This window comes from Vicugna pacos, chromosome 3 (genome assembly GCF_048564905.1).
Source record: "Vicugna pacos chromosome 3, VicPac4, whole genome shotgun sequence".
In the NCBI taxonomy this organism is placed as follows: Eukaryota; Metazoa; Chordata; class Mammalia; order Artiodactyla; family Camelidae; genus Vicugna; species Vicugna pacos.
The window spans coordinates 62187689-62208950 of NC_132989.1; the positions used below are offsets into that span (position 1 = coordinate 62187689).

A 21262-nucleotide genomic window follows, 5' to 3' on the forward strand; every position below is an offset into this window, starting at 1 on the left:
TGTACCATAAGTCCCTTGTATTGCTTCCATTGGTTTTTTACTTGCTTTTCTGTCTGCTGTTCTGATTGGGTGACTTCTGTTATCCTCCTTCTAAGTCACTTATCTGCATTATCTAGTTTGCTTTTGACGTCTTGTAGCCTGGCTCTTATCTCAGCCACTGAACTTTCTGCTTTTAATTGGCTCCTCTTTATGGCTTCTATTTCCTTTTTATAGTATTCTCTATCTCTGATCATAGTCTCTCTTATTTCCTTCAGTGCTTTTATCACCCCGTTTTTGAAGTCATGATCTTGTAAACTGTCGAAGTCTATCTCATTGTTCATTCTTTCAGGGGACTTATCTTGTTCTTCTAATTGGGAGTGGTTCCTCTGCTTCTTCATTTTACTTATATTTCTCTGGCTCTGCGGGTTTAGGAGTATCAGTTATCTACTGTGGTCTTGAAGGGCTGGGTTTTATTTGTTTGTTTGTATTTAAAGTGGAAGTGTTCCTGTATAGACTGTGTGTAACTAATAGTTTTGTTGCAAGTCCTGTTCTTAGTGTGGATTGTTGCCATGTCTTTCTTCCCTGAGTGTTGGCTGTTATCCCTTTGATTGGAGGTGTGGTTGGTGCTGTGGTGATCAGAGCCTGCCCTGATTGTTGTTGCTGAACAGAGCCTCCTTTTTTGTTCTGTGGTTGTCACAGCCTTGACAGGGGCCTGGTCTGCTCCCCTGTTGCTGGAATAGAGGCTTCTAGATCCATTTCTGAGCTGCAGTGTGTGGTAGGCAGGGTTGGAGCAACTTCAGCTGGGAAGAAGAGTTGCTGAGTACACCTCTGCAGGAGATGGCCACTGGAAAGTGCCCTCTGTGGTGTTGTCTGTAACTTGTTATGAGGGCTTACAAAGTACTCTTGGTTGATGCTACCTTTGGGCCTCGCCTTAGCTGTGGGAATGTCAGCCACCCATTGTGGTGTCCCCCAGGTCCTGGGCCCCCAGAACCACCAGCACAAACCCCAGGCCCACCTCCACGAATGGTGTGGTAGGTAGCCTGTTGTAAATGTCTGTGCTCGCCCCCACCATGTGCCAGAACTCTACTCATTGCCTGTTCATCCCAGAGGCATGGGTTCACAAAAGCACCAACAAATCCACCCTCTCTGCCTAGGTCTATAAACAAATCTCAGTCTAGCCTGCGAAGTTGCAGGGCTCCTGGGTATGGATTCATCTTTCAGCCCTACCTCCATGCAGTAGCAATGACTATGACAGATCCCCACCTGTCTTCTTGCGGGAACACACCACAATGGAGCCAATTGGAGACAGCAGATTTAGTGTGGCTGCGTTGTGCCCCTCTCTGCCACACATGCAAGCAGTGGTGCCTTCTTATGGGGGTCTCAGGCTGTTCTGTTCCACACATACCCCCTGCCAGAGCTCATATCACCCGTCAGTCCCTTGAGGCTGCCTTTGTGCATTGGGCCCCAACCGTCTCCCTGGGCTCATCACCGATCTCCAGCAGCCAGCCCCAGCTTGTCCCTGCTGGCTCACATCTGGGGCTGGGGAATCACAGGGACCTTCCATGCCAGTTTCTCTTAGTTCTGTCTACCAAGTGGCTGCCAGTTTCTCCTTCAAGCCTTAGAAGTTTCATTTCTTTCCCCAGTGACCTCTCAGCTGGTGAGGGAGTGTCCCAGCTGGAGAAGGAGTGTCCCAGCATGAGGGTGCCTTTCTTCCTTTGCTCTTCCCTCCCCACAGGACCAGTCCCACACCAATTTTCTTTTTCTTTTTTTTTTCTCTTACTGTATTTTATGAGAATCCTCTTACATTTTGAAGCAATACATACTCTACCAGAGTTCAGTAGGTATTCTTTGCGATTCACTGTGTTTGTAGACACAATTCTTGGTGTATTTGTGGGAAAGGACGAGCTGTGAGCTTTCTACTCTGCCATCTTGGCACCCACCCTCTAAAATACACTTTTAAAAAACACAGATCATTAATAAAAATTAATTAGCCTTTAAGCCACAGATTCTGTCAGATTTGTGGCTACAGTGGACAACTGGAAGTATCTGGCATAACAGGTGAAGTATGCACAACAAGCTTAATGATGCAAAGGTATCATGGAATGAAGAAAGAAATGAAGGAATCAAGAGGGAGCTGGCAGGGAGATGCTTCTTTTCAAGTGCATATAAATATATGATTGGAAATTGAGAGCCATTTGTAGATGTACTGAACAGAAAGGAAAAAATTGAAGGATGAGAAAACAAACTGGAAATAATTTTGGAAAATGCAAAATGCTTAAGGCCAAATAAAATGAATCTAAAATTAGTTATAATATTCTGGACAAACAGGCAAGTTGATACTGGAGAGGTATTTCTGATACACAAAGGAAAGACTCTACAATAGGTATCTAGCAAAATTTTCCACAGGAAGACAGGATGGTGACTTCATAGAACTCATCAGGACTTGTAAAGTTGCTAGCAGTGGTGTAATGGCAGAAGAATTCTTCAGTGCAACCCATTCAGCTTAGGTCTCATAATTTTTCCACATTCTGCTGTATAAAGTACTCAATTCTTCTAATGGAGGTTGCAGACTGACAAAGAGCCTTTGGATGATGCATTTGCAGAATTAGAAATAACGAATGAACAAAGTATAATGATGCTATAATCATCATGCAGTTGTTATGTGAGAAACTCAAATTATGGACTTCAGCCACCCAGGGTGACAATGAAGAACAGAATAAATAAGTAGTACAGGACATGGAAGATAGAAACCAGAGAGTCAAAGCCAAAGGAGCATTCAGCTCCGGCTAGTCCAATCCTGCTCATTCCTACCCCTGCAAAATCACTGCAGTCACTTACGCATATAGGTTTTGTCCTGAAAGCTTTTACCCTTTCATTTCTTTTTTAAAAAAAAATTTCCAGGTGTCTTGAAGGCAAACAATAAATTTTGGTGGATTTTACTGATCCTCATTTTAAGGTTTTTTAAGATACTAAGACACAGGCTTTCTCAAGGTTTTTGTATTATCGCCTCACCAATATTAATATTAGAATTAGAGAAATGTCAGAATTAGACATTCTATTAAAAAATTAAATCTCCTAGTAATGTAAGAATCTAGGAGAAACTTATTTCTGTAAGGAATGCATGGTAGCATATTTCCTCTTTCTATATAATTTCTAAAACTGAGTTATATATTGATATTTACAATTAACTGGTCATTTAACTTGAAAGTTCAGGTAGTTAAGGCTTATTGAATACATTGTAATTGTTATGCTGTCAAGATTTTCTGAAATGTGCTGAAATGTTGCAAAGACTATAGCACAGTCTTTTGCCCTTTTTGCCTTATTTCAAGCACCAAGCACACTGGTATAGGAGCCTATACTGAAAAGTCTACATCAGTCTTCAGTCTTTTATTGTTATTTTATTATTTGTGTGTTTGTTTTTTCCCCTTCCCTCAGTAGCATAGCAAGCTGGTGGTGGGGTAAGTAGATCTCTGAAGGCGTAGGAAATAAGGGGTATAGTGTCTGTAGAGAATTCAAAACAGTAATAAAACCTACTCAGAGTGGATCTGCTTTTTATTACCACCATGCTCCAGCAATTCTAAATAATGTGAGTGATAAAGTTTACTCCCCCCAAAATATTTTTTGTATGTTCTGAATAACTGTTGCAGTTATGACCAATTTTCTATAATTAATATGTAATCTTCAAATTAGCACAAATGTATTATTTATCCTCTAAAAAAAAAATGCTGTATTCTCCTTAGAAGTTAATTCAGAGAACTCTGTTAGAGTCACCTCCCATATAGATGTGTATTCAGCTACATGCATTTGTTTAGAGAGTAGTTTCCTAAGGTTACAGATTTTTGACTTGTTTCCAGCACTGCTGGTGTCTTCTTCCCCTGAGATATTCCTGCCTTCAAAGAGTAGACTCAAAATAAACATTGTTCAATCATTGTAAGAACAAAGGAATAGGATTTGAGTGCTCAATTCTGTTGTTCTGTGATCACATGGAGTTTTTATTTGTGCTTAAAGAGTTTAAAACAGTGTGCAAATGAAAAAGTAAATGCAAATTTTATAGATGTGAAAAATATATGTGAATATGCATGAAATATATTTATTTCATTTTATGATCATTACTAACAATAATGTTCTTAAATAAAGGAGGGAAGATATTTTTAAATGGCCTTCTCTAGATAACTAGGTTCACCAGTGCCCACCACTGCCCTCCTCCCTTTCTAAGCCTCTTTCAATTGATATGTGTAACATTACACTGATTTTGATTAATAGATATTCTGAAAAGACACATATTTTAGAATCTGATTATTGTGACTGAAACAAAAGCATCAAATTAACATTTGACTTAAGGAATACAAAACCAGTTTTAGAATGCCCCCACAAGAATAATAACCAAATCATAAATAAGCTATAAATAAACAAATAAACATGTCTATGTATCTGTAAAACACACGGACATATGTATATGTTTATGTGCATATTATTTTGTATGTCACCGTGGAAAAAATTTAAACACTCTCCTTAATAGATCTTAGGTGAAAGAGGAAATGAAAACTGAAAACATTGGAAAGTACAGAGCATCCAGAAGTGAGTAGGAATGAGAAGGGCATATGTAACAAATCTGTGAAATGTGGACAAGATAGAATTGAAAGAAAAATTCAGAAGCTTTCATGTTTTTGTTAGAAAAAACATGTTAATAACAAATAAGTTAAACTTTTAATTAAAGGAGCTGATGGGAATATTAACTCTATATAAAAAAAAGAGAAAATAAAATACAAATAGGATAAAATAGTTGTAATAGATATAACAAACATGCTAAGAATGACATACTAAGAATTAATAATAATGTTAACTACCTCCTACAAATTAATAAGGAAATGACAAAAGAAACAATTATTTAAATGAACTAATAATTTGAAAGGGAAAGAAACATAGGAAGTATACTTAAACTCATTTGCAATCATGACATTATAAGCTAAAAAAGAAAATAAAACAATTTTCCCATGATATGGGCAAGATTTATTACTGATAAATCAAGTGATAAAAAAGCTGTGGAAAAAAATTAGATTTCTGATACACTGTTGATGGAGTTTGAATTAGTACAGCCTTTTTCAAAGAAAATTTGTTAGTACTTACCAATATTACAAGTGACCAAACCCTTTTGATCTGGTAATTCAATCTTAGAAATTTATTTTACAGAAAGATTTGTTCCCATGTTCACAAAGATATTTATACAAGAATATTCATTACATCATTATGTATAATAATACAAAAGAGGAAACAACCTAAAAATCAATCAACATGGCATTTTTATCTTATGGAATGTTATGCTGTCATTAAATAGAATAATGCAGATCTGTATGTACTGAAATTAAAACCTCAGTCTCCCTAATTCTCAAGCACTTTGTTAAGTGAAGAAAGCTAACTCATGAGAAAATGTATAGTGTGATCCCCTTTTTGAAAATAATTGTTTTTAAGTTAAGAAGCAAATATACATATTCATCCTAAATTCAGTAAATGTGTGGAAAGCAATCTGGAAGAACACACAACAAACTGTTTCTTCTTGGGGTGGCATTAGAATTGGGGTTGGGAGATAATAGAGGACTCTAATTTTTCATTCCATGTATTTCTGTATTATCTGAAATTTTTATAAGAATGCATAGGTGAAAAATCTAATTGTGACATATATGTGATATATATATATATGATAGCACAAGAGTGATCAGTGGAAAACAGCCCAGACACCAACAATAAAGATAAGATAGCTGTAGCATGGTCTATAGAACCAGCTTGCCTGTGTTTAAATCCTGCCATTGTGCGATCTTGGGAAGAGAATTAACCTCATTGTCTCAGTTTCTTCATCTGTGAAATAGGGGTAGTTAATGGAACATTATCCTAGTGAATAATGTATAAAACAATCAGACCAGTGTCTAGCATATATAAAGTACTCTTTAGCTATTCTTATTGAATTAGCTATTCTTATTAAAGTCAATGGAGGAGCATTTCCCAAGAAGAAATTTTTGATACTCTCAAATTGAGACTGGATGAGAATGAAAGGGAACAACTGAGATGTTGTTTTCACATTTGAAGGGACTGAACCAAAAGATTAGTTAGGTATTGAGTTCTCAGCTTAATAAGGAGCAAAAACTAGGGGCTCCAAAATGCTGATGCTTTTAACAAGAAAAAAAAAAGGAGTGATGATAATGTAGATTAGTTTCTGGGTGCAGAATTCAAGAAAATGTTTTTAGAATAAAAGTGTTCAGTATGTTTGTATCCTTGCAAGACGTTTGGTCCTGTCCAAAATGTCCATAAGACATTTGGTTGTTAAGATATTTTGGTTATGCCAAAAGGTCCTTGAAATTTGGTCCTATCAAAAATGTCTGGAAGCATGTTTGGTCCACACCACATGGTTCTGGATAGGACCAATTATCAAGGACCTTTTGGCATGGACCAAATGTCTTATAGACGTTTTGAACAGGACCAAACCTAACTATTTATAGCAGTGGAAAAGGAAGCAGTGGACAAAAGACTGAAGGTGTGTTGGGAGATGAGAGTGACTGGTGGAAAATGATCCCAGAGGGGACAGAAGAGATGGAGTCAGTAGCACAGAATGAGGTAGTAGGGAATCATTATTTCCAAATAGGATCTGAAGCATGGGTCCAACATTCTGGAAAGGTAAAACTAACACAGAATTATAATCCAGGGTTTGAAATATGCTTTGTACTGAGAATACTTACACATTTGATATAGAGGAAAGGAGCAGTTGCCATGGTGGCTTAGGAGATGGGTATGGCTATCACACTGAATGACAAATTAGGGCATTAGAAAGAAATTGCAGAGCCTCAGAACCATTGGTGAAAGTTGAAAAGTATTGTGGAGATATGATGGAAACTTAAATCTAAGTGTGGAAGCTTAAGAAAGAGTGTGCTAAATCAGTCAGTTACAAGAAACTGAAGTTCTAGTGAGATTTTCAAACTTCTCCAGCACAGGAACTAATAGAATTGGCAAAAGGAACTATCTACATAAATCTCTAAGGGATTCAGACATTATGTTTCTGTCGTGATCATGTCTTGTAGCATTGTGGTAGCATTTTGAATACCATGTATTTAATTTATATTTAAAATGCATCCAGTCATAACACACTGCATCTGGTACTATATTTCTTCAATAAAGTAAGGCATGTAACATACTTGCTGACCCCCAAATTTCAGTCTGTGTTCATTTTCATAATTAGAAGAGAGACACGGAGAAGAATCACAAGCCATAAGTTCAGCAACTTCATTTATAACTGACTACTTATGTCTGTCATGTTCTAAATCCCTTGGCAAAAGATGATACATATGGAAAGGTGAGACCAGGATGAAGAGTGAACAGAGGGAATGAATGGAATGGGAAGGACATACGACATTTGTTCCTCTACATATTCCAATGTGTCTTTCCCATGCCTAAACTGTTCTAATAAAATTTCTCTTCTTTGGCAGGTGTTTTGGAAGAAAACAGATGAAGAGTGGACAGACACAGAGTAAGTAAAAAAAAAAAAATGTATGCCTTTGTGACAAGGAAAAGAACTTCCGTGCATGTGTACATGTTGTATACGGGTCTTTGAAACTTGTTAGACTGTGTCTCACTTTAAGTAAACTCAACATATGAAAACAATATTTAATATTTGCAAAACACAAATCAGGAGGTTACCATTTACTTTAGAAAAGACTGTTTGTCATGATTGTTTTCTCTTGAATTTCCTTTGATTAGCAAGCAACCCCAGGGAACTAAACCTAAGACTTGATTTACACACAATACTTCAAAAATGTATCAATATCTGCCTAAATTCCAAAAGCAAAAACATATTTATGCCAAATGTGGGTCAGTGATAATATTTTTTCTTGATGTCTTCCTAAATGTTATTAGCACTGAAATACAACATGAGTTGTGCACAAACCCTCCAAAGTAATTTTTTTTTAATCCCAAAAATACAAAAAAATCTGAATACAAAATCTAACCTTTTTCTCCAGCCTCCCTTGGTTGGGGGTGGAGTGGTGGCAGTTACTGAGTTAAGGCAGCTAGATTGTCCCACAGTTCCAGGTTTGAATTTAGCCAGTATAGGGCATCTCACCAAGAGAGTGTCAATGTAATTCACAGCAATGAAGGTAAGACTGTCCAGGGTTAGTGGCAAAGCGAGTGAGGAGTAGAGGATGAAGGGGTTGAACTCATGGGCTCTGGGGTAGGGGCACTGCAGGGTGGGACAGTCTCACTAGCTCCTTGGGGACTAATTACAGTTCTTAGGGTCTAATGTAGGCAAACATGAGGGTATTTACAAGCCTAATAATCCTTTTGGTGGGTAGAGAGGTTTTCCTAAGCTATTTATAAGTGAAACTAAAAGAATTAATGAAGAGGAAGTTTCTGCTCAACAAGTGAATTGGTTGAATTAAAAGTACTTTCTTGCTTTGTCATCTATAAAATTCAAGAAAATGTTTCCTAATATGGGTTTGAATATCGATTTTCTTTTTCTGATCTTAGATCTCGGTAACACTTAAGAGTGGAAACTTTACCAGGCTTTATCCCTTTTTGATATCTAATTAAACCTGATTTAGTGGAGAATTCATCAGCATGCCTTTCCCCTCATATTTCATTTATGGATATGGTCAGACACCCATTTTTACCATGCACTGTATGTTGAAAGATCAAATACATCAGCATAATTTAAATAAATCTGAGCCCTATAAATTCCCACTGGATGCAAGACCACAAATGGAAACAAGAACAAGGGCATGTTCAATGACATTAAAATGCAACTAATTTAAAACACAAAGGAAATACATTTCTATGGAGTGCCTAATAAATCTGCAGCACTCATTTCCACAGGATTTTAGTGAGCCAAATACCTCAGCAAATTTCAAGAAAGAATTATACATTCATAGCATAGGAAAAAAAATACTCGTGACTGTGAGGCTACATGAACTATCAATTTCCATGCTTTCTTTTTGAGTTGAAAGAAATTCCAGCAAACTTTTCAGATTAGTAAAAATTTCCTTGATAATTAGGGAAAGTGAAACTGTGCTAAAGTAAAACTGTCTTTTGATTTGGAGGTCTTTGTTTACTTAATTCTTTTATTTGACTGTTTTATTTCAAATAGCACTGGGGATATGGGTATCCCAGATATGGCCAGACTGTTTTCTTGATCTTTGAATTGATTATACCAGGAGACCATCAGCATAGTCAAATCAGTCTCCTACAAAGACTGTATGATATGTAAGAACAGTAATTTTTATGGTAAGACAAATAGATTTGTATAAAAGTATTCCTGGAAGAGAAGAAAAATGATAAAAGAGGGAGTGAATGAGAGCTGGAAAGGAAAAGTAAAGAGCTAGAGATGATAGCATGGCTGGAGTCACAGAGTGGTTCTGGACCAAAACAGAGATAAGAAATCAAGTTTTGCTAATGAAAGAGCAAAAGCCTTTATTGTCTCTCCTTATTACCATTGTTCCTTAATGCATAGTCTTCTGTGTATTGTGAATCCCCATGTTTTCATTTTTATTCCTCCTCTCATGCCAGCAATTACCAGAAGAGAGGCGCATGTAAGCCTCCCTTTATCCAGATGCCTTCTTATGAGTGTCTCTCAGGTTTAAGAAAGTCAGTTGTCCCTTCCTATGAGCCCAGCATTCTGGATGTCATTAGTGAACTCTCTATAGTTCCAAGGCCATGATCCTTCCATTGCTTTAAATATTTTGTAAATAATCTATCATCTCCCAGGTGCTATAATAGGCTCTGGAAATATGTCAACAAAATAGTCAAAAATGTCTGCTCTCGTGGAGCTTATAGTCTGCTGGGAGAGGGGGGAAATGGGAGGGAAGGCAAATAATAAAATAAAAAGTAAAACATAGAGATGATAAAACATGCTTGAGAGAAAAACGAAGCAGGAAATACAAGTAAAGTGTGTGTGCGTGCATGCGCAAGTGCACACGTGTAGGCTGGGGAAAGGGTATGGTTTTAAATGCAGTGGTCAGGAAAATTCTCACTGACAAGTGTCAGTTGAACATTGTACAATGTAAGGACTGAGGATGGCATTAGGATTCAAAGCATAAGGGAAAAAGGGAATGCAAATTCCCAGAGGCAGATAATGATTCTGGGTTCAATTCTGTTAAAGATGGAAACTCTGGGGAGTCTTGACATAGTCACATCATGATCTGACTTGCATTTTAACAAAATCATTCTTGCTTTTGTATTGAGGGTAAATGAATCTGAAACTCTGCGTAGGTAGGTGTAGGGTGGGAAAAGTAGAAATTAAAGTCGTTAATACAGATGCAGAAGTTAAAAATCCATGATGGGTGATGGCACCTTCCAAAGCATGTGAGAAGTACAATCAAATAGGGGCAATGATGGAAGCTAATAGGTAAGGGATGGAAAGAGTTGAACTCGTGGAATCCAAGAAAGAACTGTCAGAAAAGTACGAAAGGAAACAACTGTGAAAGGTAGAGGCTATTGGGCTTCACTAAGGACCCAGATGAGCTAAGACATCATGTATTTGGAGTGTCCTAAATGTGGACTGACAATGGTTGTTTGATAAATTTAGCAGTACTTCTATGCCAGTAATAGCACAGAAACTTGGTTGAAGAATTGATTCAAAGTTGTGGTTTTGCTGAGCAGGTGCAATAAATAATAACATCAAATAACTGAGATATTGATGATAGAGAGCTAAGATGGATAAAATACCCATGTGGTTCCAGGCAGGGAAAAGTAAATAAGACCAAAAGGAGGATAAATAATGAAGAAACAGGAATTAAGAAATGATGTTTCTAAGAGTTTAAAGAGCAGATTTTGTAGGAATGAAGTTGAGACTGAAGAAAGGAAAGAGTTGTGAGAGAGTGGGATATGGGTGCTTAAGATTTTAAATGTGGAGTATCATATAAAAAATATAACTATATTGAACTTAATTTAAAGTTGATGTCTTTGCTGAATGTATCTTAGGCTATAGACAATTTTATTTCATGATATAGATTTAACCATTCTCATTTAACTGTCGTTGTTGTTGTCATAAAATCCCAAGTTAAAGGATTCGCTTCCAGGCATTTTTGTTAGAGAGAACGTGTTCTAGTGTGTGTCAACCGAGCACCATGTGCAAAGCTGAAGGGCCCAATGCAGGAAACCTGCCCCCAACTTACAGAATCGTCTTTTCACTAGGCTTATTGCAGAGTGAGTGGATATGAGCATTTTACTCAAACTTACATAGTTCTAGGGAGTCCAAACATCATGGAAAGAGTTTTGGCTGTGATCAGACCACCAAATGCCATCTGAATTTTTTTTCTGTTAAATAGTTTGGAATAACAATATCTACACTCACTTAGCAAAACCAAAGAAAACCAGATACAGACAAGCAAAGATGCTATTATTTAAATAGAAATGTGTTGTTTACTACCAAATACGATTATCAAAGATTAGATAGATAGATAGACCTTAGTTTAAATTTTAAACTTAAGTTGAGTAACTCTCTTGAAGCAGGGTAATGTGGTTGACTAGCTCTGCTTATGCTTCTCCAACTCTTCTGGGCCTTTTTCTAAATCAGCAGAGCAGGGTCTGCCACATGTAGTGTTCTTTTTCAGAGGGAAAGTTGAAGCAAATTGGCTCATCTTCTCTTAGGTGAAATGTACCACTTTGAGTTTTCTTCTGGTTTCTTTGAGTTCCACTCACTAAATGTGAACCGAAGTTTTCCACTCCGCACCTGTTTTCCTGGTATTCAAGTCTGTCTTGCTGTGGATTGGATACTCACTACTCACTACATTCTAATTATGTCTAAAATCAGGACAAAATAACCTCAAAGTTTCCCTTTGATCATTAATTTCCAAGTGTCCCTCTCTAATGTAAACCTGCAAAGAATTTGGTAATTCCCCACCGTAGAATGAAGTAAAAATTGTATGGTCCTTCAAGGTAATATTCCTGCAAGTAAATCTAGTAGCACAAACTCCTCCTTTTTCACTTAAACCAAACATCCATTTTCCTGCATCATTAATAGAAAATTTACTAAGAGAGAGAAATTCTCATATAAGCTTAATTAGATGTTAAGAGAAATAAGCTAAAAAAAAAGAATTAATGAAAGAGAAGATAGTATCAGGTATATTTTGATGAATAATGTCTACCAATGTGTTAAATTGGAAATAAAAGAAAAGCTATGCAAAAAAAGAGGGAAAAAAGCAGAGACAAGAGAAAAGAATAAAGTTCTAGAGGTATAGAAGGAGAAAATGAAGAAAGGAATAAAAGACAACTAGGAGACATAAATTTAAAAAAAGAGAGAATAGAAGTTTCCCACCATTAAAAAATATCATTATTATTTTACTAATAATATTAAAAACATTAAATTACAGGGTGATTAGTAAACGGAGATAAAATATTTTTTGTTAAAATTCTGTTTTCATGCCACTGTATTTTTTATTTTCTGTACTGCCATTAGTAAAAATGTCTCTAATCTCTTTCCTTATGTCATTGGATAGATTATTTCATACAGATAAATTCATATGAAAACAGAGTAATCACACAGCATCTCAAGTACAGAGGACTCATTATGTGTGTACATTAATCAGAATATTCAATTCTACTTGAATAAACATAATTACAAGGCTAAAATTTTTATATTCTCTGGACGCCTAACTCTTCCATCCATGCTTTAAGATTACCCACTTATTTCAAGTATAATTGGAATATCCCCCCAAATCTAATGGTTGCCTCTTTATTATAGCCATGTGCTCAGATTTACTCAAATAGAGAACAATTTCTGCAGCATCCTTTAAAAATAAATAAATAAAGTATCTGATTGTGATTGCTACTTTGTAGGTCCAGACATTTAACGCATTCTTCCTTGGGAAAAAATAACAACAACGAGGAACAATAATCACAGGCAAAACTTTGCAACACCAATTGCCTTGAAAAGGAAACAAATATTTCCCACACACACAAGAAAAAAATACTGTCCATTCCTGTCAGCCTTTTCAACCTCTTTTGTGTTCCAAGAAATTGCGAGTAATGAAAACAGGGCAGAGCCAATCAAATGGGTGTGTATACTAGTGCACTGTGAGAGTTGAAAGCTCTGCATTTAAAATAAGGTTTATGCATAATTCATAGCCTGTGCATGTTTATGTAAATTACCAAAGGCGGAAGTGTATACGAAGCCAGAATCTGAGGTAAAATGACGATGTTATAATATACTGCTGGACTTGCATCTCGCCAATTCAACATAGCCCCGTTATACTATTCTTGAAAATTACATCATGTGCCAGTTCACGCTAGGAAACCTAATAAAACTTTGAGGCTTACACATATTGTATAGTTTTCAACATTTCTTTCAGATTCAATATATTATTAAACACTGAAACTTAGCCATATATAATTCAGACAGCCTGGGAATAAAGATGTACATATATATTCCTGTTAATGGGGGTTATAAGTTGGAAGAAATAGAAACAGTGCCTAGAAATTTTATTTAAAGAGAGGGAGCCTTTAAATGCATGGGGATTTCCACTTTTAAAAAATGGAGGAAATGAACTCTTCCATCATTGGAAACAGAGCCCGTGAATTTTGGAAGGTAAAGTATTATCTGGAAGGCAACCTCCCACCTAACATGGAACACTGGAGTGGTTTCTGGCTGGTGATATTCAGCTCAGACTCATCTTCTGGGTTAAAGTGTTCTTTTGAATCAGTCATTGTGGGCTGCCAGCAGAGAAGAGCTCATTTGCATGAGCTCTCCACCTCCTGGTCAGCTCTGAAAATCTTGGCAGCTTAGCAGTGCAATTGGCAAAGGAGTGTTTCAGAAAAAAAAAAAAATTAATAAATAAGGGCTTCCAAAGAACACACTGTCGCTGAATTAAGTCCAATGCACCTGAAATTCATTGCTCTCTTATCTTTTAAATTGTTATAAATATAGCAGGTATTTTAAAGTCATTTCTGTTTATTCCTTTCCTAATGTACTGTGCGAACCATTTTTCACATGTGTTAACGTACTATATGCAAATGGCGTTTAATGTGTTGTATTCACAGAATGCATTTACAAATCGTTTTGCGTATGGAAGAAGCAGTTGTTTCACTTTTGCATGTGAAACTGAAAAGGAGGAGTACTATCACTACATTTCTAAAATGAGAGAAAATTTAAATGGAATGAGGAAAGCCTGCAGATGCTGTAATAGAAAATTTCTAGGTTTCTAATTCACCTATTAGTACCTTTTTCTCACTTCATATACTTTCAAAATCTGGTGCTGAATTTCCCTCCCTAAGAATTTTAAGCTCATGTCATTAGAAATAATTATCCTTTCCATTATTTGTGCTTAGTTCCACGTGTACTGTTCCTCATAGAAATCAAAAGAAACGTTCAGAAACAGCAAACACTTTAAGGCAAAGCAAAAATTAATTTAAACATTTGTGCTCCATGAACCACCACAGTAACTGAGAGTAATGTCTCACACATCTAATCATCATGTATTTTATTCATGGCATTTAAAGACTTACAAATAATTTGCAACAGAATTTATTTTTATTTTAAATAGTTTTCATACACTAAACTATGTGAAATCACTAGGTGTTTAAAAAATGCAGAGTAGATTAAATATTGAGGGTGTATTAAAATTCCATTTTATATAATATTAAATATGTAACAAAAAGAGCATCTCTAATTGTGATAAAAATGATGTGAAGAATGTGTACAACATAACGCTTTTATTCTGCTAATTTATAGAAATAGGCCCCTAAATGGTTATTATTTTCATTCCATGTATAGAATGACCAGGAAAAATGCTGGCAATTACTCTGTGAATGGTGCTCTACCCCGGCATGAAGCTATCACTAATTTGCATATGGCATTGTTGGAAATGAAGCCTGTGACATACAGATCATCATCAACACTGGGAATTCACACTGCCAACTGTACCTCCTCACACAAACACATACTGCCACTTATAGATCAAAGGGAGTGTTGCGACTGCAGTCCTGAGCTATTAAAACACATCACGCTACTGGAATTTTAAACATGTTTTAGAAATGGGGTCTTTATCATTAGAAGGATGGTTTTTTTCCCTTTGTTATGTAAACAAAAGGAATTCTCTTAGATACTTAGTCCATGGAAATATTTATCTTTCACTTGCATTGTCGTAGTTTCCCCAGATGAAAAGGGCATATAGTACAAAAATTAAAATTTTTAATTATTTGATGTTAGTAAACGTACTTGGTATTTTTTTCTAGAACAGGAAGAAGATGTAAACGTCTTCTTTAAATTTAAGAATAAGAAAGAGAAGATCAGAATGTAGACATAATCCACTAATTGTTGAGCAGTGGCTTTTAGTAGTTTCCCTGGTGATGTGGGTCCACAGATATAAACTCAGATGAGGCAACTTTTACCTCATTTATCAAATAAGTAAATAGGCAAAGAGAATTTTATTTTAAATTACTTGGATAATTTTCTGTTTATTTCCCTCATGTTGCATATGGAGTCAGTGATTGACTTATTTCCTACTATTCATCTTTACTTAAAAAAAGAAAGAAAACTAAAAATTTTGCTTTGTACATTTTAGAGGACTAAGTGTTTCAAATTTAACATATTGAGGGACTATTACTATTTTTTGATTTAAATAAAATTTTTCTCACTGAAAAAATAGTGTTGAATTGCTTATGGAACTTGAGAATTAAGCTCTCAGCAATAAGATATTTTTCTACCAAATTTTTGAAGGAAGACATGTGAATGTATGAGAGAATTTATGTCTGCCCTCTGGGACTATCTATAGTAGATTGTTTCTATACATTATATGTCAAGACTTGCCTATTGAGGCATATATGGCAGGTATGCGCTGGAGTATAATTTATAAAGTATGCTCACAGGGTGTTTCTGTAGTGCCCTCGCCCGTTCCCTAATACCCTTCCTGTCCTCTAATTTTCATGAGGCTCCGTCGTGCATCTTATTTTCTATTTAGTGAAGAAGCTGGGTGATTGGTTATGGATGATAACAAGAAAAATCAGTCAAATGTAGACAAGGCTGGCCTGATAAGACTGAAATGAAGTATGCCTTTGGTTGTGTAATAATTTCCAGCTGTGTTCTAGTTTAAGAAAATATCCAACATGACACTCCTGGCTTAACTCAGTCACACATTTCATACAGGTAGTATTTTTCAGATGACACCACGTTAGAAGGGGTTGCTAACACTTCAGAAGAAAAGATCAGAATTCAAAGTGACCTCGATAAATTGAAGAAACAGCAGGAACCAGATGAAAATACTGGCTTGTCACAGGTCCTGCGGGGGGAGGGAACCTAAGCTAGAATTCATCCCTCATTTATTTATTCATTCATCAAATATTTATCGATTGCCTACTACATGCCAGCCAGAAGCTAAGTATTGGTTAACACAGATGCATTTTTAGTTTGGAAATCTGCCCTCCCCTTCAATGACTGGCCCCTTTCAGGAAATCAATCTCTCTCAAAGTTATTTCTTCCCAGTAGACTTAAGGAAAAAAAAGACAAGCAGATCAAGAAGTATCTGCACCATCCTGATATATACACATCATACATATACATTGTGTGTAGATCCATGTCCATGTGTATCTATATGGTATATAGATATATACAAGCTTCATTCTTTTTAAGGGTCACTCACTTTGAGGAGATCAAATGTCGTATTTAATGTTTAACTTTGGTTTACAATAAGGTTATAATGAAAATAATTAAAAGAAGATATTTTACTGGTTCACTCTTCATCTGCCAAAATTCAGGAATATTTAATTGACTTCTAAAATTTGATTCTAGTAGTATTCTACCTTTGTTTCCACCCTGGCTGCCTTGAAGAAGAGTAAATCATGCATCCTGGTTTGACTGGGACAGTTTACACCTGCTTTTCCAGCAGAATTATTAATCTCTCTCACTCTTAGAGGTGATCCATTGAAACAGTAAATTATGTGATCCCCCTACCTTGAGGTGTCTCTTCACCTGTACTGAAGCACTGTGCCTTTTGATGGGGTCAAATAAGATGTCATTCCTGCCCTTGGGGAGTTGGCTGGACACCAGGGCAGACATAAATATCAACAGATCTTTTCGGAGGAAATCCAGATTCTGAAGGATGAACAGACTTACAGAAAAGTATGGAAAAAAAGGAGCTAGTGGTCAAGAAGCCATTAAAGCTACTAAATTTGAGAACATAGGCCTGCAAAGCCTGGTGAACAACTTATCAGACACACAGTTCATCTTAGAGCAAAAATCACTTTGGTCAGGTATCTTTAATTTGAGAACCAGGTTCCAGAGACAAAACAGGCAGAAATGCTAGTAGTATATGACAGTAATACCCATAAATAAATATCTACCTATATATAATGAGAAATAGTTTTATTACTTTTCCAGTCTTTTCACCATTCCTTGAAAATGGCCAGTGTATATATTTCACTGGTAAGCAAAATTTCACAACGGTTCTACCTAGGTTATATTTCTCATAATGTTTTTCTCCTCTCAATTTTATAACCTTAGGTGTGAGGGAATAAAAGAGTTAAATTTTTAAACAGCCACTGATATGCTCTCTAAAGCAATTATTCCTTCTGTCACCAAGAGATAAATGTACTACCACAAGACATTAAAATGTTCTCTTCAAGACTCTAATACAAATTACTGTCAGACCACACCACTTAAAGCCTTCTTCCTCTTATTTAGGAAAGCCAATTCCTTTTGGGTTTTTTTTTAAACATATAAAGAAGAAAATATCTTGCTCTGAGGATTGCTGAACACATTTTAACAATTTTTAACCCTTTTAAAATAACATTAACTGCTTTTTAACTCAACATTCAATACCAAGACTTTCTGGAACAAGTTAGTGAGGAAGAGAGCCTTTGGTATTGGGTGAGTTTCTTATCATATGTTAGGGTTGCAGAGCACTTCAAGCAATGAAAAAAACTCTAAAGTTTGTCCTAATTCCAAGCAAGCCTCATGAAGAATTTAAACTGCAGGAACTGGTATACAGGTTTACCTCCCTCATAGTCTCACCCTAAACAGAAATGATCTCAGGGTCATTCGGAGTATATCAGTGTGCCTACAGATTGTAAACACACACAATGCATGCATTTAAGTTTGTGACTTTGCACTATAATTTTTTCAGTTCCTTGGATCTGTGAAAAGACAAGTCTCATCAGCAACTCATTTTGAGGAAGCTGAAATTAAAAACAGAACTTGTTGGCAGCCTATAGGCCGTGAAAACATACTATAAATTAGGCTATGAGCCAAGCAAGGTTGTGAGAGAGCACTGACTTTTTAAAGTAAAGGACTCCAATCTGTAGAGTGAGAATGACATAGAAAAGCAGAGCACAGAAAAGATGTGACGTAAGCCTGAAAGACGGACCAGTCTTCATGTGTGTTTCCAGACCAGCCTTGCAGGCCCAGACGCCCACTCTAACCACCAATCCCCTCTAATGAATATACCTTACAGTGCTCTTGTTTTGTTATTTTCAACTAAAAATAAAATCTGCTCAGGAAAAAAAGTGAAGAATTAAATATATGAGTAAAATGTGGGACAGAGAAGTTGACTATAGCATAGAAGTTGTGGGTTGAAATTAAAAATAGGTTAAATACTATGCCAAGAAACTTGAAAAATCTGACTTTGAGATTATTTATCATGAAAAAAATCTCTACACTTGATTTGAAAAAATTTTGACCAAGTTTAGAATAGAGGACTTCAAAGTCTTGGCCTTTCCAACCAAAGATAATTTACACAAGTTATAACAGCAGGAGGAAACAGAGGCATGGAATATTATGCAAGTCATTCTTTCTGTTTGGGGAAATTTTGTCTACTTTCTATTTTAGAATATTTTATTAGAGTGTATAGAAAACCCCCTCTCAGTGTCATAATTATGAACAGTTATATTTGGATGGTATCACTGTCAATCATCATGCTTAGAAAAGAGGGAATCCCATTAGCTCACCTTTTTTCAAAAATAGTCAACAGATTATTTCCCCTGAGTTTGGGCCGTGGACAAAAGATTCTTATTGGTAGGCTGTCATGACATTGATGATGAATCTTAACGTATTAGAATTTTGAAACAACCAAAAGCAGCAAAGAGCAAAGACTCAATAATTTATACTATCTCGTTATTACCTAAAATTAACTCTTTAGATATTACTGCCTCCAAAGTGTATACTTAAAGTGGTAAATTCTATGTCATGTGCTATAATTTAAAAATTAAGGGGAGAGCAGCCAAGATGGTGGAATAGAAAGACCCTGAGGTCACCTCCTCTCATGACCAAAATCACAACTATCTGTAGAACAGCCATTGGTGAAAGACTGGAACCTACCAGAAAAGATCTTCTACAACTGAAGACATGTAGAAGGGACCACAATGAGATGGGTAGGAGGGGTGGACTCGTGATATAATCAAGGGTGGGTGATCCACAAACAGGAGAATGATTACAGATATTCCCCCACAGGAGTAAAATTTCTGGGCCCCCTATCAGGCTCCTCTGCCTGGGGGTCCAGCACTGGGAAGATGCATTTGGCTTTGAAGGCTATCAGGGCTTAATGCAGGAGCCCAACAGGACTGGGGAAACTCACACACGCCAGGACCCAGAGCAGAAGCCTTAATTTGATAGGAGCCTAGGCCAGACCTACCTGCTGGTCTTAGAGAGTCACCTGGAGAGGTGGAGGGTGGCTTAAGCTCACCCTGGAAACACGGACAGTGGTGGCAGACACATTGGGGAACATTCAGCCATATGAACATTGCTGCTTTGACAGCTGACGTCTTGAATCATTAGCTCCAAGCATCACCCAACAGCCTGCAGGCAACAGTGCTGGGACATCTGAGGCCAAACAACCAACTGGGCAAAGACACAGCCCTACCCATCAGCAGACAGGCTGCCTAAAGACTTGTGATTTCACTGCCGTCTCTAGGCATGTCCCTAGACATGGCCCTGCTCACCACAAGGCTAAGACCCAGCTCCACCTGCCAGTGAGCAGGCACTGGGGCCTCCCATCAGGCAGCCCACACAGGCCTCTAGGCAACCTCACCCACCAGAGCTCAGATTCCAGAAACAAGAGTCAGAGTAATGATCAAGATGATTGAGAGCTTGGGAGAAGAATGGATGCACAGAGCAAGAAATTACAAGTTTTTATTTTAACAAAGAGTTGGGAAATATAAGGAACAACTAAACTTAGCTGAAGAATACAATAACTGAAATGAAAAATACACTGGAAGGACTCAATAGTAGAATAAATGATTCAGAAGAACAGATCAGAGTAGTGGAAATCACTGCTGCTAAAGAGAAAAAAGAATGAAAAGAAATGAGGACAGTTTAAGAGACCCCTCAGGTAACATAAAGTGCACTAATATTTGCATTATAGGGGTCCCAAAAGAAGAAGAAAGAGGAAAGAGCCCAAGAAAATATTTGAAAAGAGAATAGCTAAAAACCTCCCTAACCTTCCCTAACCTTGGAAAGGAAAAGTCACCCAAGTCCAGGAAGCACAGAGTCCCACACAGGTTTAACCCTGAGAAGAACACAGCAAAACACCTCTTAATCAAACTGACAAAAATTAAAGATAAGGAGAAAATATTAAAGCCAGCAAGAGAAAAGCCACAAATAACATACAAGGGAACTCCCATGAGGTTTTCAGCTGATTTTTCAGCAGAAACTCTTCCAGCCAGGAGGCAGTGGCATGACATAAAGTGATGAAAGGGAAAAACCTATGACCAAGGACTCTCTACCCAGCAAGGCTCTCATTCAGATTTGATGGAGAAATCAAAAGCTTACACACAAACAAAAGCTAAAAGAATTCAGCACCACCAAACCAGCTTTACAACAAATGTTAAAGAAGCTTCTCTAGACAGAAAAAGAAAGGCCACAACTAGAAATAAGAAACCTACAGAATGACAGAGCTCGCCAGTAAAGGCAAACATACAATCAAGGTAGGAAATCTTCCACACACTAAGCTGGTAGGGAGGTTGAAAGACAAAAGTAGTAAAATCATCTGTATCCACAATAAGCTAAGGGATATGCATCTGTATCTATAATAAATTAAGGGATACACAAAAAATTTAGGTGTAAAATATGATATCAAAAACAGTAATCATGAGGGGAGGAGAGTACAAATGCAGGGTACTTAAAAATGCTTTTGAAATTAAAAGATCAGCAACTTAAAACAATCATATAGACTGCTATACAAAAACCTCATGGTAACTGCAAACCAAAACTCTATAAGAGATAAACTCACAAAAAAGACAAAGGCATCCAAACATAACACTAAAAATAGTCATCAAATCACAAGAGAAGAGAATAAAAACTAACTCAAGTTAAAAAATAAAA

The 21262-nt window shown here is 36.7% G+C and overlaps 1 long non-coding RNA gene across 1 annotated transcript in view; it reads left to right on the top strand.

Moving 5' to 3' along the window:
- Positions 1-21262, top strand: part of LOC140695636 (uncharacterized) — a 176423-nt gene that overhangs the window by 100363 nt on the left and 54798 nt on the right. The window contains exon 4 of the long non-coding RNA XR_012071340.1: positions 7452-7492. This is a non-coding gene — a long non-coding RNA (uncharacterized lncRNA). The remainder of the gene's footprint in view (positions 1-7451; positions 7493-21262) is intronic.